Source organism: Rousettus aegyptiacus, unplaced genomic scaffold, assembly GCF_014176215.1.
Source record: "Rousettus aegyptiacus isolate mRouAeg1 unplaced genomic scaffold, mRouAeg1.p scaffold_m13_p_7, whole genome shotgun sequence".
NCBI classification, from domain to species: domain Eukaryota; kingdom Metazoa; phylum Chordata; class Mammalia; order Chiroptera; family Pteropodidae; genus Rousettus; species Rousettus aegyptiacus.
In genome coordinates this window covers 3,878,992-3,898,010 of record NW_023416310.1, presented here as the reverse complement: position 1 = coordinate 3,898,010, position 19,019 = coordinate 3,878,992, and the positions used below count along the sequence as shown (strand labels likewise).

Sequence of the window (19,019 nt, the reverse complement as noted above, 5' to 3'; positions counted from 1 at the left end):
ACCTCGTGCACTTCCTGCCTGAGAACTGGATGTTCTCTAGTTGCACAGTTACTGAGGCAAAGGCAAAAGCAGCCCAGGGTTGCACAACCAGCTCCTCGCGCATCTCGTCTCTGCGGTAGGCACTTGTGCAATTACGACCACACAGTCTTCCACGGTAACTGCCCTTCCTGACTGGACCTCCAGGTGGACGTGGGCCAGGGAGTCCGCCTTCCATTATGAGAGGCCACACCTGGCTCCCGGAAGCGTTGCCCAAGGGACCCACAGGCAGGCCCAGCCCGCCGTGCAGCCCGCGGGGATCCGCCGAGAAGAGACGCTGAGCCGGCGTGAGCACGGGCCTCCCACGCCTTTTATTTTTCTCAAACCTGTACACCCGTGAACGAGCAAATCTGTACCTAAACCACAGTGCCAAGCTCACCCTCGCCCCTGTTTGAGTGCATCTTCTTTTCAGCTCCTCCTTTCAACCTACCGGAGTTTCTGGACTTTAATCTGTCTCTGGTTTTTTATCTTCAGCAATCCGACATCCGTGCCACTCATATACAGTGGTGGACCAAACATTCTGTCATGTTCAGGGCGCAGCCATGTGGCACCTGTCGAGAGACATCCAGGGGCAACTGTCACCCCATCACCCGCGCCTCTGGGGTCGGGTCATGCAGCTACCACTGCCAGCCCCGCATCGCCGGAGGCGCCACCTGTTGAGCTTGAAGGGCTGGGTCTGCGGCTCGCTTCCCCCAGCGTGGCCACCGGGAAAGGAGCCCCAGCGAGCGCCCCGGCGTGTGGCCACCTCCGACCCGCCTCCCGGCGCCATCGACGCCGCCCCTTCAAAGTAACTCCCACGGGTAACAACGTGCTGGTCTTCACGATTTTTCTGAGAGATGCGCAGTGAAGGGCGTTTGACCAGCAGAAAGAGGGAGGCGGGGTTTGGGGGACGTGTCGGGGCCTCGGATTCGGTCTCTGGAAGGACCCGTTTGCCCGGGTGGACGATCGCGGGCCTGCTCACGGGAGACGCAAACGAGCTTCCCGCAGTCGGAGGCGGGGCGGTCAGGCGGGGGGTTCACGTCTGCCGGGATGTCTCCAGGAGGGTACCGCGCGCACACGAGTCGCCTCTCATGGAACGAGGAGCCTGGACTGAATCGTGTCCAAGCCCCAAACCTCTGTCACTTTAGAAATACACGAGCACGCTTTTTAATGACACGGGAAAACGGGGTGTCACGATACTGAACGGGAAAAGCGGGCCGTGGAGTCACGTGCGGCCGACAGCAGCGCGCCTCCTCCGGCCCCCCTCCCCACCGCCCTGCACGCGACGGCCGCTGGAGGGGGCGCGCGGGCTCAGCGGCGGCTTCCCACTCTGCGGGGCTGCGGGTTATATCTGCTTCCTCCTCCGCCGCAGGCTCCACCTGTTTGACAATGAGCACCTAACGTATATAACCAGACCAGAAATACTTTGAAGGACGCGCTTCTCCACCGCAGAGGCCCACGGGACAGCAACCTCACCCAGGCCCTGCGTCCTGGACCGGGCGGGTCCCGCTGGTCCCATGCCTCTCCCTGGTGCCTTCTGGAAGCACTGAGTGCTGAACAGCAGGGCGTTGGTTAAATAAATTACAGCGAATGCTCAGGAATGAAATGCTGCCAAAGACTGCAAAACTGGGCCACAAAGGATGACTGCAATAAAACGGAAAAACGCATCCAGAACGCTATTATGTTAAACAGGTTACGTCGCAGTATGTGAAAAACACAGTCTCATTATGGTAAACTTAAAAAAATATATATGTATTTTTGTGACATTCAGGAGAGTAGGAAAGATAAGACAATGTGACGTAGAACCGCCCTGCCCGGCTGGAGCGTTTACTTCCTCCTCCTGGGGGTTAAGCTTCCCGAAACCGCTCCCCGCTCCCCGGGCGGCTCCCCGGGCCCGCCAGGCCCGTCTCCTCCTCGCGGCATGCCCTGCGCCTGCCCCGCCTCGCCCGCCGGCCCTGGCAGTCGTCCCGTCTCAGTGAGGTCTGCTACCACCGACTCATCTAAGCCTGCGAGATGCTCCACCACGCCCGCGCCCCGTGGTCCCGCTCGGGTCCCCACGGCGGCCGGCGGCACCGTCTGACGCAAGCCACGACTGGCTCGCACATCAAGTCTGTGGTGCCCCCTCCCCCCCGCCGAAGGCAGATCCCCCAGAGCCTCAAACAGTGCCTGGCGCAGAGCAGGCACTCGACGACCCCTGCTGAATGACGGATTAACACACACTCTTTGTAATAACGGAAAACGAGCAAAGGCAAAATATCTAAGTGTCGTGTTTTTCCCTTCATCTAGGCCGGGCGGGCACATTTCTCTTTAACATCCGACTGTCTTTTCACCCGCTTTGGCCACATTAAGAATGGGCTCTTTTCTTCTAAGGTCGAGTTCTCTAAGGTATAATTTGCACACGGTAAATCCCCTCCCGTTAGGTATATGGTTCGGTGAGTTTTGACAAACGTATAGACAAATGTATAGAGCTGCGTAACCAGGGGCATACCATTCGCAGCACAAGAATGGGATCTTTGGAAATTACGTCTAGTGAGCGGTCACGGCTAATTGTAGTACTTCTCTCCAACTACTCTTGTGATTATTTTATTAATTGATAGTTTTTCAATTGATTCCTTCATTTTTTTTTGCCCCCCCAGATACAAAAGCAGGGCAGAAAGGGAGCCAGCACTTGCTGGGTACCTGGCATGGGGAAGGCGCTATCTTAGAGATTCTGGGGTTCCATTTCCTCTTCCAGCTCTCAGAGGGAGGAACGCTCCCTGCCACCCTCGCAGGCACACCGCAGTGTGGAAGGGAGCTGACCTGGCCAAGGTCATGCAGCTGCCGAGGGCTTAAACCCAGGTCTGTTCTGACTGCAGAATCCACATTCCTCCCAGAGAATAACAGCAGGGCTAACGTAATAACCTGGAGTAACAGCCTCGCTGTTGGAAGGAGCGCTCATCCTTCCGCGCTCCGCCTGACGGCTCCGCCTGGGGTTTCCTAACCCTCGTGAAGTGGCCCGACCCGTCCCCATGGCCCACTTTGGTTTCCCGTTCCTTTATCACCCAGATACGAAACGTCCCCGCGGCCCCCGGCCCTACGCCGAGCAGCTGAGTGTCCAGGCGGGAGGATGTCTTGTCGATACAGCCCTGCCCGGGGGATTCTAGAGAAGGGTGGAGAGTCACTAAGTAAACACGACCGTTTTTCAAACACCAGATAAGGAGTGGTGTGAATCCGAAATTACTCTCCAGGAATCCGGTGGAGCGGGGGGACCCTGGGGCAGGACAGACTCCAAGACGCTCGTCCCCTCTCGTGCTGGCGCCACGGGGAGGCATCCTTCTCTCCCTTCCCCCACCTCTTCGTTCTTGTGTGATTTCCTAATTTTTCGTCCCAGAAGACAGCTGGCTAAGGAAGAGACCCCGGATTTGCCTCCGGGCTCAGGCCCCCACCCCCTTCTGCAGCCCGCCCATGGAATCCCTCGTCACACAGACGCCGGCCTCTTCCTCCTGGTCCCGCTCCATCCTTCCTGTCAACACGTTCGGGCATCTGTTCTGTGTGGTGAGTAAGGTCAGGGAAGTCCCCACCCCACGAACATCCTCTGCCCGAGAGGAGGACACAGACCATCAACCAATCACACCGAGCAAGGTAACTGTGGACTGAGGTCCCCGCCGGGAGGATGGGTCAGGACACCACCTCCAGGCCGACAGGGAGAATCGTCTGCCCACCCCCTCTCTGCCCAAATCCTCCCAACGCACACACCCAGCTCAGCTCCCTGGCCCTCCTCAGACCCGTCCAGTCAACAGCTTCCTCTCTCTTTCCACCCAGCACCCCCTGGCCCCAATGCCCGACTTCTGCCTCTACTTGAACCCTTGTCACATATTTTATCTTTGAACTAAACACCTGTGTCTCTCCCTGCACGCTCCCAGGGGGCAGGCCTGGCTCAAAGCCGCACCTCACCCGGACCCAGCACGGGCCAGCAGACAGCAGGCGCCATAAAGCCTTGGGCGGTTCGAACTGTGCGTCCCGGCTGGACGCTCGGCTCCCGGGGGGGCGGGCCGGGGCCCTCTGTCTCTGCGTCCTGGGCACTGCAGCCCCGAAGGACGGCAAGGACTACGGATGGACGGGGTCGGGAGTCAACGTGTGACGGAGGCGCCAGCACCGTGGGAGGCGCCCGGGCCCGCCGCAAGCGACCGAGTCAGAAGGCCGCCGACGGCGGTTCTTTTTTTTCTTTTTCCCTGCATTTTGCCAACTTTCTGATGTAGTGTTGCATAACTCTTCTAATTAAAATAAGTGTTCCGATAGTCCGCTGTCCCTGACCAATGGCGTTCCGCCCCACTGACCTGGAGGACGCTCAGGGGAGCACCCAGGTCACCCTGAAGGAGGAAGGAGGGCTTGGAAGCCTAGGGCCCACAGACTCGCTGCCCCAGCCAGGCTGCCCGAGCTCCCAGGACAGCCAGTCGGAGACTGTCTGAGCTGGCTTTTCTTCGAGGCCCACGGGGAAAACGCAGACCTCGAGGCTAACGTGCAGGAGTCCAGGGGAGGCCGGTCAGGCTGGACTAAGGTCCCACAGGCACTCTGGTACAAAGTTTTAACCCCAATAAGCTCCTAGGGGACACAAGGGGGACTTCCCAGACACAGGGGCTGGGCCTCCCATGGACCGAGGACGGCACGAATCCATGCAGTGGTCCTACTGGGCCAGGCCGGATCTCCCAGCTTGTCCCGAGGGCCGGGACGTGCCCAGCTGACTGCCCCTGCCGGCTCCAGAAGGCCGAGGGCCAGGCGGGAGGAGACTCTGCTTCTCAAGGCTGGTGGGGGATCTGAGTGGGATGGGGGGGCCTCAGGTCCTGGGGTGTCCAGCTCTGATCTCCAACAGGGGAAGAAGCCCACCCCAGGGTGGCAGCCACCCTGAAATAAACTAAACTGTGAGACTCAGTCTTGAGCCCACGATACAGAGCAATGAAGACTGAGGGACCCCCAGAGCCCCAGATAAAAGAACCTTTTGTCCTAGGCTTAGAAGTCTGAAACGCGAAAATCCACCAACTCTGGACAAGGCTGTGTTTGATATCATCTGTGCTGAGCTCTGCTCTCACACCCAATCTCCGGTTTCTAGGAACGTTCCTGTCGCCTGTCACTTTAGATCACTTTAAATTTTAATTTTTCTATTATCGAGTCGGAGGATAATGATGATCCCTGAAGGCCTCCACCCGCTCATGTCTTATTCATGGCGAAGCCGCATGGTGGATGGAGAAGCTGCGGGAGGCCTGCCCGGCTCTGCCCCGTCCCAGACGAGCCCCTCCGGCCCGGGCCGCTCCATTCGGGACGTCCTGGCCGCTCACCTCGCACAGGCCACTCTCCCCCCCGGGCCTCCGTCTTGACCCAGCAGCCGGCCAGGCTCACAACCAACCTCTCCAGCCTCACGCACACCACACGCCACCGCTGAGCCCACCTCGCCCGTCCCCACGCCGGCCTCCGCCGCCCCCGAGTCCTGCACCCCCTGCCCTGCCCGGGGACTCACGACGGCCTGCCACAGGCACCAGCTCCGCACAAGCGAAGGCGGGGGCTCCATAACATGGGCACTTCGGTGGCAGTCCAGACGGGCCCCTCCGCCTCACAGATGAGGAAACTGAGGCCCACGGGGACGGAGGCCGGAACCCGCGCCCTCCCCCCACAGGGCTGCTGCCCGCAAGTCCCTCGAGACCCACACGAGCTGCTGCCCTGTCCCCTGCCCCACGCCCCACCCACTCTAGGGCTGCCGGAAACCAGACTGGGAGAAAAAACTAGAACGTTTCTGGAATGGGAAAGTAGTCACGACTGGGGGGACGTGGAAAATGGCCCCTGGATTGGCCGACCTCTCTCCCCTGGGGCCCCATGACAGACAAGCGTGTAGTTCCACTTGGGCCGAAGGCCAAACGTCGTACCTGTCCCCACTACCCGGGGCCTCGCCCGGTGGTTTCCTGAAGATAAGTGGACTGGGGCTCCCTGCACCCTGCGCCCTGCGCCCTGCGCCCTGCGCCCTGCATCGAGTCGACGGCCGTGTATAGAGGGAGACAGTGGTTCTTTCCGCAGTGTTAAGCAGCACGTTTCCAGGAGCGAAACCGTTTCAAGGACGCGCTGGGGGTGACCTAGCGGGGCCGGAGCCTCTTCCTGTTTCAGAATCCTACGCTGAACTCCCTAAAGCATAACCGATTCTGGTCCAGTGGCATTCGTGCTTTCTTCAGCTCACGTTCCGCGTTTCCCGGTGGATCCAAGCACGACATATTCATCATCATCTGATGAACAGGGGAAGGGCGACCGTGTCCAACGTGGTTGGCTGGCGTAGCCGCCGCCTCCTCCAGGAAGGCCTCGGGTTCCCCTCCCCGGGCTCCGGCTTACACCAGCGGTCTTGGCTGAGCCCCACCAGAGCCACCCTGAGGGCCCAGGGGCAGGGAGGGTCCCTGTTTTCAAACAGGCCTGTGCTTACAAAGAAACAGAACTGACCTGTGAGGCAACCCGGAGGCCCACAAGCTCTGGTATCTATAACTACCCATTAAAACAACCACAAACAAAAGCACATTTTGTCAACAACAGACTCATGTGCTGGCCAGACTCTCATCTCTTAGGACAGATATCCTCAGGCAGGAGACAAAAGTGGAGAGGCCCAGCTGCGGACCCGGCGGGCCTGGCCCCACACAGAACATCGCCCCAGAGCAAGGCTCCCACGTCCACGGCAAGGGGTGTGGGTGCAGGGCGCAGCGAGAGGGGCCATGCCAAGAGCTGGAAGCTGTTTTGTGCACGCGAAACTCTCCTCCGAAGATGCTCAGGAAAACTCGCGTCTCTGCGGAAGGAGCGGGGCCGGGAGGCACGCGGGATTCACGCCCACTTCCAGTCCCGCTGCTGGGAAGGGACACGCAGCTCCCGGTCCTCTGCAGCGGCAGGCAGCCCTGGACTCGCACCCTGGGCCGGCTCCACGCAGAGCCCAAGGCCGCATGGGGCAAGCGGCCGATCGCGCCCAGCCCAGCCTCCCAGCCTCGAAACCGCTAGGGACTCTGGACACTAAAGGCAGGGGACGGGGACCCTGCCTGGCCAAGAAGGGCATCGCAGAGGTGGCCTCATGATGCCGTGGGGCTGAGAAAATGCGCAGAGCATTTCCCAAGGGACGGAGGAAAGAGGAGCTGGCCACGGCGGTGGCTGAGGCCCGGGCGACGCATGAGCCCCCAGAAAACAACCCCTGAGGGCCAGACGGGGCACAGACTCCGGGCGCGGGCATCATGTGACCGTCCGAGGCTGAACGAGACCGCTCCCTCCCCCGGGGCCCGCGGAACTGGGGGGAAGAGCCCTCTGCGGCAGCCGCCACCCCGCAGCAGCATCTGTAGGGCCAGTGGGCTGGCTGGGCGTGGGGCGGGTCCTGCCAGGGGAGACAGGTGCGCGGCAGGCAGTGGCGGCGTGGGCCCTGCCAGGGGCGGCCTCCAGACCCTGGGCTCCCATCCAGGGAAAGGCCACGGGCTGCCGCCAGCTCGGCAGGCGCGCCCTGGGGAGAACCCGGTCATCAGACACTGCCCTGCCCTCGCTCCCCGCCGGGAAAACGGAGCCAGTTGTGGCAAGGACTTCCAACAGATACAATCGAATTATCTCTCTCCGAATTCTGCAAATACTGAAACGCTGTAATTCGATTCCTGAAATGTCATTTGGAGCTGCCAGTGCAGACGCTCAGTAAACACATCATCTTTCAACCCAAACACACACCTGCTGACCTTGAGCCTGGCGCTGTGCGGGAGGCGGGCAGCGGGGGCGCCACCGGCCGGCGGGCTGAGGACGGCGGGCCCGAGGGAGGCAGCAAGGGCCCAGCCCAAGCTGATACTGACAAGACCTCGGGAGGTGAGCGGCTTGGGGACATGCTGACCCACGTGGAGCTCAGGGAAAGCGAGCTCTCTGCAGGCGGGGCGTCGGGAGGCGGGCAGGGGAGGCCCCGGGCGGCCGCCGCGGCGCCACTCAGTGCCCGACTGAAGGCCTGGCCTGTGCTGGGCGCTGGGGGCAGAGACGGGCGGGACCTGCCCTGCCCACAGGGGGCTCCGGTCTAGTGAACGGGTGTCTGTGGGCACGCGCACACGTATACACACGTGTGTATGTGCACGCACACACATGCTGACATGCACGTGTGCACACACAAGCACGTAATCAACACACAGGCACACCCACACATACGAGGGCATGCACGCATACAACACACGTGTGCGCGCCCGTACGCATGCACATGTTCACCGAGACACGTGCTCGCGCACGCGCACATACGCGTGTGCACACACAGGGTCCCAGGGCAGGCGGGGCCAGGACCTCAGGAGGCGTGAGGGCCCCGCACAGCACGGGGGGCCCCGCCCGGGCTCCAGTGCCACTGCGCCGATGCCCTCCCGGGTCCCGCCGCTGCAGATCCGCGCCCCGCAGGCCCTGGCCGGGCGCCAGCTGCCGGGCCTCGGGAGAGAGCGCTGCGGAGGCCACGGCCGCCTTCCGCGCCCACGGCCCACGGCCCACCTTTCTCTCCCGAAGGAACGAAGACTCCTCCAAACAAGGAAACAGAGGGACGCGCGGAGGCGGTCCTTCTCTGCTCTCCCCGCCGCGCGAAGCCGGGCCTGCCCACTCACCCGGATGATCCCCCGCAGAAGTGAACCCTGGGAACCTGCAGCCTGACCCCCCCGGGGAGCAGGACCCAGAGGCATTCGGAGCTCTGCCTATTGTCACTTTACCTTCCTGCAGGTGCCATCCTTGCCTGACGCCCGAAGCGCCCGCCCACACACTGGCCACGGGCTCCTCCCCCTTGCCCAGGTCCTCCCAAGCCCCGGCTGCCACCTCCCGCAGTGCAGCTGTGGAGCTCGGACTGCCATGCCTGCCCTCCCCCTCCACGCTGCCAGCGCACTGCGGGCCCTCCGTGAAGCCTCGCTGGTTGACTATCCTGAACGCAGTGACGGCAGAGTCACGCTGAACCAGCCCGGAGGTCCTGCTCACTGCTTCCCAGCCGTGTGACCTTGAGCACGTTACTCTCCGAGCCTCAGTTTCCTCATTATAAGAGAGAGAGGATCGCGCCAGTTCATAGCATTACCGTGGGAATCAAACACGCTGCTGTACGGGAGAGCATCAGGCAAGCTCCTGAGAGCTAGAGATGTGTCGATAATGTCATTATGAAAAGACCATGGTCCCATGACAGACAGGCTCGCGACAAGGGCCGTCGGCACAATGCTAAGAACGTCACACGGAGGTCGCCACAACTCAAGCTCCCACACGACTGGTTTCCCAGCGCCAACGAGAAGAGGGCCCCAAGACCCTGACTGCCGGGCCTGGCCAAGGCCCTCTGTGGGGAGTCGTCCCTTCCAGTGATTTGAAGGCCATCATCAGAGTGACATTCGAGTCTCAGATGTGACAGCGGCCTGCAGTGGCCGCGCACACCGGGCTTTGCAGGGCAGTCACACCCGCCCCGATGAGTCCCCGGCCGACAGGAAGCAGTGCCCACGTCTGGCCGTCTCGTGCCCACACCTCCCCAGCACCTTGCCAATGCGGGGCACACGCCAGGATCCGGGGGGGATCAAGAGACAGAATGCTTACGGACGAGTAAGGAAAAACAAGAAAGTCCAAAGGTCTGAAGACAGACAGACAGGCTGGGGTGGGGGTGGTGGGGGGGAGAGACAGAGAGGGCGGGGAAGGGTTAATAAAAGCAAATTCCGGGTCCCCCAAGCTGTGGGGAGACAGCAGAGTCACCCAGCTCCTCTGAGGAGGGGTAATGCATCTGCAAATACAGAGATCAAATTGTCCCCTACTGCTGGGACCGCTGGATGCTCGGTCCGGGGTGGGCACCTCACCCGGAGTGGGGAGGAGCCGGCCTGATGGCCACCGCCCATCGGTGCAGTGACGTGACTGAAGACAGGGTCCCGGGAGGAAGGGAAGTGAGGGCTGCGGCTTGTGCGGGCCACGAGGGACACAGCTGTGGGAGAACCCAGGACCCAGGCGCAGGGCAGCCCAGGCGCCCGGATGCCCTTGGCGGCTCGGCTCGGCCCGGAGGCTGCCCGGAGCCCCTCGCCGGCCACGATCGCGGTCAGCCGGGATTTCCACAGACAGAGAAGGCTCTTCAGATGGCTGCGCTGCTGACTTATCCCTGTTTCTCCCCGCACACTTTCTAATAAAAAACCAGCGCCTGACCCCCGCCCCCAGCCCGACAACCTGACACCACATCCGTCCCGTTGATGAAGCGGGACCAGTCCCTGCACTCACTCAGGGCCGTTCAGCCAGAAACCGGACGCAGACGTCCTTCCTTCCAGCAACTCCTCGTGGCCCAGGAGCACGCCTCCTCTACTGGGGGCGGCACACGGCAAGCCGCTGAGGGGCGTCAACGGGGGGACGACTGCTCAAGGTCACGGTCACCGCTTCCCAGGGGCAGAAGCCCTGCGCTGTGGGCCTGGGGGAGGACGTGGCCGGCACTGCCGAGGCCTCCGCCTGCCCGGCACGCGCGGCACTCCTGCCCCCCAGAGAACCTGCCGCCGTTTCGTGACAGGAAGACAGTTGTGTTTTTATTCCCGTCGGGGATGGGATCGCATGGGAGAGAGAAAGCGTGAAGGCTCGGCTTTCCTCTCCGAAAGGCAGGCGGGGAAGCCACGGAAGTAAATGGCATCGTTAGGCAAACACCTCGCGGCGCGGGAAGGTCGTGACTTCCAGCCTGGCTCTGTGCGGCTCTCAGGGGCGGGGCTGGGGGGGGTCCGACCGAGATGCGGGAGGCATTTCTGCGGCGGGAGCCCAGTCAGGGAGGACTTGTCTGGCCCCCGGCGCAGCACAGCAAGGCTCACCCCACGCAGCTCGCACCGTCGGCGAAGAAGAAAGAGAAGGAAACTGCAGAAGAATGAGGAAAATGCACGGAGAAGGAACAAACCCTGAGATAGTCCGTACGTGGCGCCGGGCTACGGCCGGGGACTGGGTGCTTTGTCACGGGGCCAGCACCCCGCTCCCCCTGCCGCCCGGCCTCCCGTGCGCCCGGCACACCTGCTCCGTCCCACTCGGCCACCCCCCGGGACGAAGCAGGCTTTCCGAAAAGGTCCGGGTTCTGGGGCGGTTTCTGTTTTAAACTTTTTATTGTAGAAAATTTCAAATATATGCAAATGCAGCAAGAACAGCCAAATGGACGGTGGACGTCTGAAAGCACGGGGCGCCTGGGGCGGTTTAGATCGGTCCCGAAGGCAGAGACGTGGGCTCGGCACCCGCCAGGCGGCAGGAGCCGCTGCCTACAGCATCCCTCGAGGAGGCCACTGGCGGCTCAAGAGCAAAGCCAGCCCCCTGCTTGTTTCCGCAAATAAAAGTGTATTGGGGGAGCCATGCTCACTCACCCTTTACACCATTCTTTGGCTGCTCTGGCGTGAGGACCAGACAGGCAGAGCTGAGGAGCTGGGACACACCCCCTAGGGCCTGCAAAACCCCACATTTTTCTTTCTGATCCTTTATAGGAGCTCGTCACCCCTTGGCCTAAGCTGTGGCTGCTGAAACCCCGTGGAAAGGGTCTTTCTGAGAGAGTTTTTATTCGAAGCACCCCCGCCCGGCGCTCGGGGTCTTTTTGACCACAGTCTTGCGAAGGGCTCTCTCTCGTCTGCTCTGCACTTGCTTTCCTCCAGGGACGGCGTGCTCACTCCCCCAGGGGCGCGCACTCCGGCATTGGGCAATCCCTTGCGCAACCATTCCGCAGCTGGCCTCGGCTCCCACGCCTTCGACGCCAGCGCCAGCGCCGCCAGGCCCAGCGGAAGTCGGCCCTCTCTCCCCGGCCACAGCCCTTCGGCTGTGAGCTCGTCCACACCCTCTCTCTTCATTCCACAAATGTCTTCTGAGTGCCCCTCCCTGACAGGCAGTTAACAGAGCTCGAGAGCCTCCCGTTGCCCTCCTGCTCCTCAACTGTGAGTGGCCACTTCACCCGGCCGCTCACTTCAACAGACCCTCCAATCTCTTCTCAGAAACTCTGGGCTGGAACCGAGGCTGCCCTCGCCAAGCTAAGGCCGGGGCCAGGGCCCACTGCCATCCGGGTTCCTTTGCCAAGGTGTCCTGGGGGCATCATCATCCTCCTTGTACGGGGGTGTGTAACCTGGCCCTTCCGGGGCTCACGGCACAGTCGGAGGCCCGGGCCTCGGGACTCAAAGCCAGGCCGCTTGGCTGCAGATCTCACATTCTCTCCATCGTTCCCTATCGTCAAGGCAGGGATGGAGACTTGCGGCTGATCGTACAAGTGCGCCAGGTTTTCCAAGAGCCTCTTGTCCTAACTTGCGATGTCGCCTTTGACCTGCAGGCTATGGCCACCTCCTCACAGGTCCTTCGGTTGAGCAGCCCACAGAGCCTGCTCCGTGTTCCAGGCACTGTGTCGGGCGCTGGTGAGACAAGAGACGAGGACAGCAGTGTCCTCGGAGCTCGCGGGCTAGTGGAAGGTCAGGAGCAAAGGGGGCACGTGCGCCCCGCCTTCTGAAGGCCGGGGGAACAGCGGGTGGCACCTTCCTGGGGGGCAGCGGCGGCAGAGAGAGGACTTTCGAATTGGGCTTCGCAGGGAGCATACGAGTTTGCCAGGACAGCCGCGCAGTTAACCTGGGTCTCGCCACAGAGGTCATTGGCATGACCTCTGCCAAGGGAACCGGCTGAGGGAGGAATGAAGTCGACAGCTTCCAGGATAATTAATTTAGATCCAGACGCGAATCGACTGGGAGATCAGTCCATTAAGTAGGAGAAAGAGAGCCAAGACTGGAATGGAGAAGTTTTAGCGACATGAAGATGGGGATCGGGGTGCATCCTACATCCTCAGAAGGCGCTCTGAGGGATCAGGAGCGAGGAAAAGAGGGGGGAGAAATGTCTATTCAAGGCCTTTGCCCGTGTTTTAAGTGGTTAGTCTTTTATTATGGAGTTGTAAGAATCCTTTATAGAGCCTAGGTACGAGCCTGGAATATATATAATTTGCAAATATCTTGTTTCATTTTGTGGGCCATCTTTTCACTTTCTCTATAGTGCCCTTTGAGGGACAAAAGTTTTTAATTTTGATGAAGTCTAATTCATCTATTTTTTTCCTTTGGTCACTTACGCTTTTGGTATTTAAGAAACATTTGCCTAATTCAAGGTCAAGAAGGTTTACACCGATTTTTCTCTAAGAATTTTACAGTTTTAGTTCCTACATTTAGGTCTCTGATCCATGTGGAGTTAATATTTACAAATGGTGTGAGGTAGAGGTCCAAATTCATTCTTTTGCACGTGGCTGTTGAGATGTACCAGCACCATTTGGGGAGAAGACTATTCTTTCCCAAATGAATTATCTGCTACTTTTGAAAACCAGTTGACTGCACACATGAGGGTTTTTCTGGACTTTCAATTCTGTTCCATCGATCTGCATGTTTATCTTTATGCCATACCATACTGTCTTCATTACTGTTGCTTTGTAATAATTTTTGAAATCAGGAAGTGTGAGCCCTCCTCAGTTCTTCTTTTTCAAGACTGTTTTGGCTATTCTGGGTCTCTGGAGTTTCATTTAAATTTTAGAATCAGACTGTCAATTTCTGCAAAGAATCCAGCTGAAGATTTCATGGGGGGCTGAGCTGAATCTGCAGGTTAATTTGGGAGTGATGCCACCTTAGCAATGCCAAGCTTGCCAGTCCATGAACACGCAATGCCTTTCCATTAACTTAGGTCTTAATTTCCTCCAAAATATTTTGTGGTTTTTCAGGGTGTAAGTCTTGCACTTCTTTTGTTAAATTTATTCCTAAGCATTCTCTTCTTTTCGATGCTATTAAAAATGGAATTATCTTCTTAATTTATCTTCTTAATTTGACTTTCGGATTGCTCATTGCAAGCGTATAAAATTATAATTCATTTTTCTATATTGGTCTTATATCCTGAAGCTTGCTGAACTTGTTTACAAACTCTCATAGCTTTTTAGTAAATTCCTTAGGATTTTCTGTAAAAAAAGGCCGTCTCATCTACAAATAGTTTACTTCTTACTTCTCAATCTACGTGCCTTTTATTTCTTTTTCTTGCCTAATTGCTGTGGCTAGAACCTCCAATACAGCATTAAATACAAGTGGCAGTGGAGGACATCCTTGCCTCGTTCTTGAGGCTGCAGGGAAAGCTTTCGTCTCTCACCACGAAGTACGATGTTATCTGTCACACGTTCAAGTTTAAAAACTTCAGCCCTGCTCTTCCGTCTCCGCGGGCTCAAAATTTTAGAAAAAAATAAATAAATAAAAATAAAAATTTCAACCTAGACTTGATAACATTGTGAGGTTTCTCCAAGTAGTTTAGAGAGAGGAATCCCACAAAATGTTCTATACACAGTGTGCACTCATGCGCGTGCGTGCACGCACGCGCGCGCACACACACACACACACACGACCAGGAAAACACAGAGCTTCCTTAGCTGCCTGCCCTGACCTTGCCCTGGACTAGGGGGCACGCTCAGCTCCCTCTGTGAGGCAGGGGCCTGCTGGACCCTCAGGGCGGGGGCTCTCTGAGCTGACCAAGACTCACACCTGCTCATACCACTTGTACTTATATAATTATGTAACTGAATTAAATTTTACGTAAACCATTGGAATAGGAGTTAAAAATGAATTGTTTTCATCAAACGAGAGCTGAATGTTTGGGGGCTATCGCTGTTAAATTAGGCATGAACAGAACAGCTCTATGATATTAGGGGTACATGAAAATCTGCCTGGATTGGGCACTCGGTTCCCGCTTCACGTGAGAGAAACTGAGAATCATGGAAAACCCATTAAAGTATAACAGAAAAAGGATAATGCAGACACCATCCGGCGCTTCCGTAAAATCCAAGAGGGAGCCTTGGCCCGAAATTAGGAGACGGGGGAATGAATGCATGTTTTATGTTACGACGAAATGTTCTGTAGGAAAATAAAATGCTCGTGGAATGTCTGTATCGCTTTTATGATCCTCTCTTTAATAACCTTTTTCACTTAAGCAACTCGCTGCCAACGCTGATCGCACCGAGGAGTGCTTTTCCTGGACACGAGTCTCACGGTGGTTTCCCTGGGCAGGTGTGACAAGATGTCATTCTTTTCTATCTCCTTTTACCCTTCAGTATTTTCGAGGCGTTCTAATGGGTATGTACCGCTTTTATGGTACAGGAACTGTGTGGTGACACCTCTTCTTTAAGATTCCGATTCCACTTCTTCCAGGTAACGACAGGAAGAAATTCGGGGCTGCCGCGCCGCCCTGGTCAGCGCTGTCCCTGGAGAAAGGACCCCCAGCGCGATGAAGGGAAGCGGGGGGCAGTACGGGGAAGGAGCAACGTGAGCGGCGTGTGCTGCTGCTGTCGCCGCGAACTGATCGACACGGGAATGCGCGCCTTAAACTGGCCGAAATGAAGCCGGACCCCTCCCCGAGCGCTTCGGAGACGGAGGCTCGTAATCAGGCGAGGCGGCGGCTGGACCAAACCGGCTCGGGTAACGTCGCACCACGCAGACCTGGGCTTCCTGGGAGAGGGCCGGGGTTCAGAGTATTTTGAAAGAAACATGGGTTTTCTGCTTTGATATATGCAAAACAAGAGGGTTAGGGGGGCTGTCCCTCTCTGTCCCCACACTTCTTGCGTCTACGTCCCTGCGCCATGCTGGGTCCACGGCAGGCGGCCGACAGCGGGGATGGAAGCAGGGATGAGGCTGACCAGGCCGCCGGGCCTCCTCCGGGACCAGGCTTCCGCAATGGCACGGGCCACCGCAGTGCGACCGGGCCCCTTCTGTCGTAGCTCACCCCCCCGCATTCTCGTAATCACGTCTTCTCACGTTAGAAAGACAGTGTGCTCAGCCGGGACGCTGTCTGAGTCAGCGAGGACACAGAAACCAGGGGCTGGGGAAGCTGAGAGCAAGTCGCCTTGGCCCATGCTCTGTGCCAGGCACACGGCGGGTCCCGGGGCACGGAGGCGGCCTCCACGGATCCCCAGCCTCCCCTCAGACACACACGCGCACCGCCAAGCCACGGAACGGGGGAGAATCGCGGGGCGTTCCCACCTGCGGGGGAACCAGGGTGTGCGACCTAGGATCGAAGGAAGGGAAGGGTGTGGCCAGATGGAACTGACACCCCAAATCAGACCTCGGAACCCCAGGGGAGCAGGAGGCACCTCCACGTGAGGGGTGGAAGGTGCGCCCATCCGAAACCTGTTTCCTCCCCACCCACCTGCCCGCCACCCGCCTCATCCACACCGAGGTCGCGGCTGAGGGGGACAGCTTTACCAGGCGGGGGCAGGCACAGTGAGGTCACTGTGACCCAAGACCCCACGGGCTGGGAGGAGGCTTGCCCTGGGCGCCCCGTCCCCATGTGGTCCTGACCTGGCAGAGCCCGAGGAGGGACCCAGAAGGGCTGGGCTGGTACCTGATGACCAAACCAATGAACGAGTGAGCAGGTCTTTCCAAAGACCGAGGCCCTCCGCTGGGCCCCCAGAGCCCCTGGGCAGACAGGCACATTCCCCCTCCCTGAGGGCGGCCGGCACGTCACACTGAACCCACATAAACTGGGTCAGGGGTTTCTAGAGACTTCTGAAGGTGAATTCCAGTAATGCTACACTCAGGCTTATCTCTGAGCACTCTGTTCCTTGGGGACAAAAACAGTGAGCAGGCTCCACACGCTGATAAAGGTCCCTTAGAAACCAGTCTGAGCAGGGGGTGGAGGGCAGGCAAGGGGGGCCGGGGGCCAGAGAGGAACAATGTTTAAAATGGAACCTGATAAAGATCCCTTAGAAACCAGTCTGGGCGGGTGGCGGGGGGAGGGGGGGCAGAGAGGAGCAAGGTTTAAAATGGAACCTGTCCTGACTCTAACTGGAGGGGGAGGGCCGGCGTCCGCGACCACGTGTGGGGAGTCGGGGGCCGCGACAGACATGGGGAACACGGGGAGGGGGCCGTCAGGCACCGTCACGTTCTGGTTCCTACGCCGTCGTGCTGCAAACACAAGCCACGCAGCTCCGCTGGACGGTGAGGACGCCGAGTCCTCGCCCGTCTCGGGTCTGTGGCTCTCAGCTCGTTGACCGCTCACCCCAACTGGGGGGACACCCTTAATCGATCATTTATACCAACCGGCTCACCGCATGGGTAGCGGCAGGTTTGTTTTGTTGAACTGTCTCTAGAAGGAAGAACTGCTTCCTGCTTCAAAGAGGGAAAAAGCCACAAGGGGAGGAGATGGGGTAGGGGACTCGGGGTACACGGCCAGCGCCTGGAGATGCGGGGGGCACCTCCTCCCAGACTGCTGAGGTGGGCCCTGCAGGAGGCGTACGGGCCGCTGGGTGCATGACAAGCTGGGGCTGCCCCCTTCCGCCTCCTCCTGGCGACCCCGGGACGAGTGAAGTTCCTCCGCCACGTCCCGGCTTCCTGGCCTGGCTCTGCTGGACCCGACCACTCCCTCACCTGCAGCTCTGCTGAGAGAGGTCACTGGGGAGGCCAGCCGCGTCCCCCGCCCCCTGTCCCCTGCAACACCAGCCCCCCCACTTGCTCTGGAAGTTGTGCCGGTGCCCTGCGCAGAAGCTGTGGTCCCCGGCTCTGACCACGGGAGCTCTCTGGACCCCAAGGCTTCACACACATGTCTGCACACACTCACACGTACACGGACACACACACACCCCGCTCCAGAGCACACACTCGGACTTCCATTTACGTGTGCAAGTCCTCCTCGTGGTTTGGGTATCGGGCCGCCTGAGTGGCTCACGCTTCGCAAGTGTGGCCTCGTGTTCTCAGTGGCTGCCCCTTTAAGGGGAGGGGGAATCCCAGATGATCAACTTGTTTTCCAGTTCCTTTGTATTGTCCAGATATTCCTCAGTGAACACGCGTGCATCACATTTATTTTCAGAGAAAGTTCAAGCACACAATTTTTAGAAGTCTCAGACAAGCAGTGAGTGAGTTTCGTGATAAGCGGGGCACACTCGTGTATGAACCTCATCTGACTCACGCGACAGCACTGGGCACCAGCGCCAAGGATGAGAGAACGGAGCCACCCAGCCGTACGCGCCCCAAACCCAGGGCTCGGCATCTTCCCTCCTGGGAGAAAAGGCTTCTCCAGCGTTTCAGAGGGGCGTGGGGGGGGGGTAGGGGGGGAGGGAGGGAGGGGGAGGAGCGGGGAAGGATGGGGATCCTGCAGGAAGAGGGGCACCGTGTGTGCGGCATGCGAGAAGCTTGTCTTACTCATTTGATTATAAAATATTTCTGAGCCGCCAGATGGCACGACGGCGGCTGCAGATGCCCCGATAGCTTTTCCTGGTTTCCTCGCACGGGGCTCCGTTTCAGGGACCTGAAGAGTGAGTGACACCAGGAAGCCAGTCGGGAGCTCCAGACAGACGGTGGCTGCACAGTTTAAGGAACATCGCCCGAGGCTGCCCCTAAACAGGTGTGCGTGCATGCCCGCTTCCCAGATGCCCGGGCCTTCGGCGGGGGCACCGGGCCCTGGGCGGGGGCCTTCTGGCGCCCGTTCCTGGCGGCCGCCCCCCACCCCGCGCCCGGGGCCCTGTTACATAATTAATCCTTGGCTCAGAGGCACAGCACTCCCTTCACGGCCTCACTCGGGGACGGCCACCTCGGAGAAGGAGGGAAGATCAAAGACCATGTCTTCCAAGATCAAAGCCACGAGGCTGATGGGCTCACCGCAGCACTCGGGTCTTCTGTGCGGCTCGTTCTGCCTTTGTGGCTTTTGTTTAGTTTTTATAAGGACCCTTCGTGCCTGGTCGTCAACAGCTCGATAACCTAGTTAAAAAGCAACAAGAGGTCAGCGGCTCTGGGCACTGCTGGCCCCATTCCGCTGGGCGTGCACGTCCAAGACCTGGTGCTCGAATGTTCCCCGCGGTCTGCAGGGCTTCCGGGAGGCAGGGCGGAGGAGGCCTGCTCTGAACGACGAGCTTGGGAAGAGCGGGGCCGCGGGCCGCCGTCCAGCACGGGCGCCGTGGAGAGACTGCAGAGAGGTCCTCTTCTCTTCCCCCTTAGCCGCCCGACCTCCCCACGAGAGGACAGCGGAAAGACTCGACAGCAGTGGCCGATCTAAACTGCCCCCCGGCAAAGATGCGTTTTGTTTCTGGC

General features: G+C 59.2%; 1 protein-coding gene across 5 annotated transcripts in view; it reads right to left on the bottom strand.

Annotated features, from left to right (window-relative positions):
• The window catches only part of HPCAL1 (hippocalcin like 1), a 78,107-nt gene that overhangs the window by 27,713 nt on the left and 31,375 nt on the right, over nucleotides 1-19,019 (bottom strand). Inside the window, exon 1 of one of the 5 annotated variants that reach the window (XM_036224014.1) lies at nucleotides 467-491. The exons of the other annotated variants lie outside the window; for them this stretch is intronic. The gene's annotated coding sequence lies outside the window, so the exon portion shown is untranslated. Of the gene's footprint in view, nucleotides 1-466; nucleotides 492-19,019 lie in introns of those variants that run through there. 5 annotated transcript variants of the gene reach the window in all.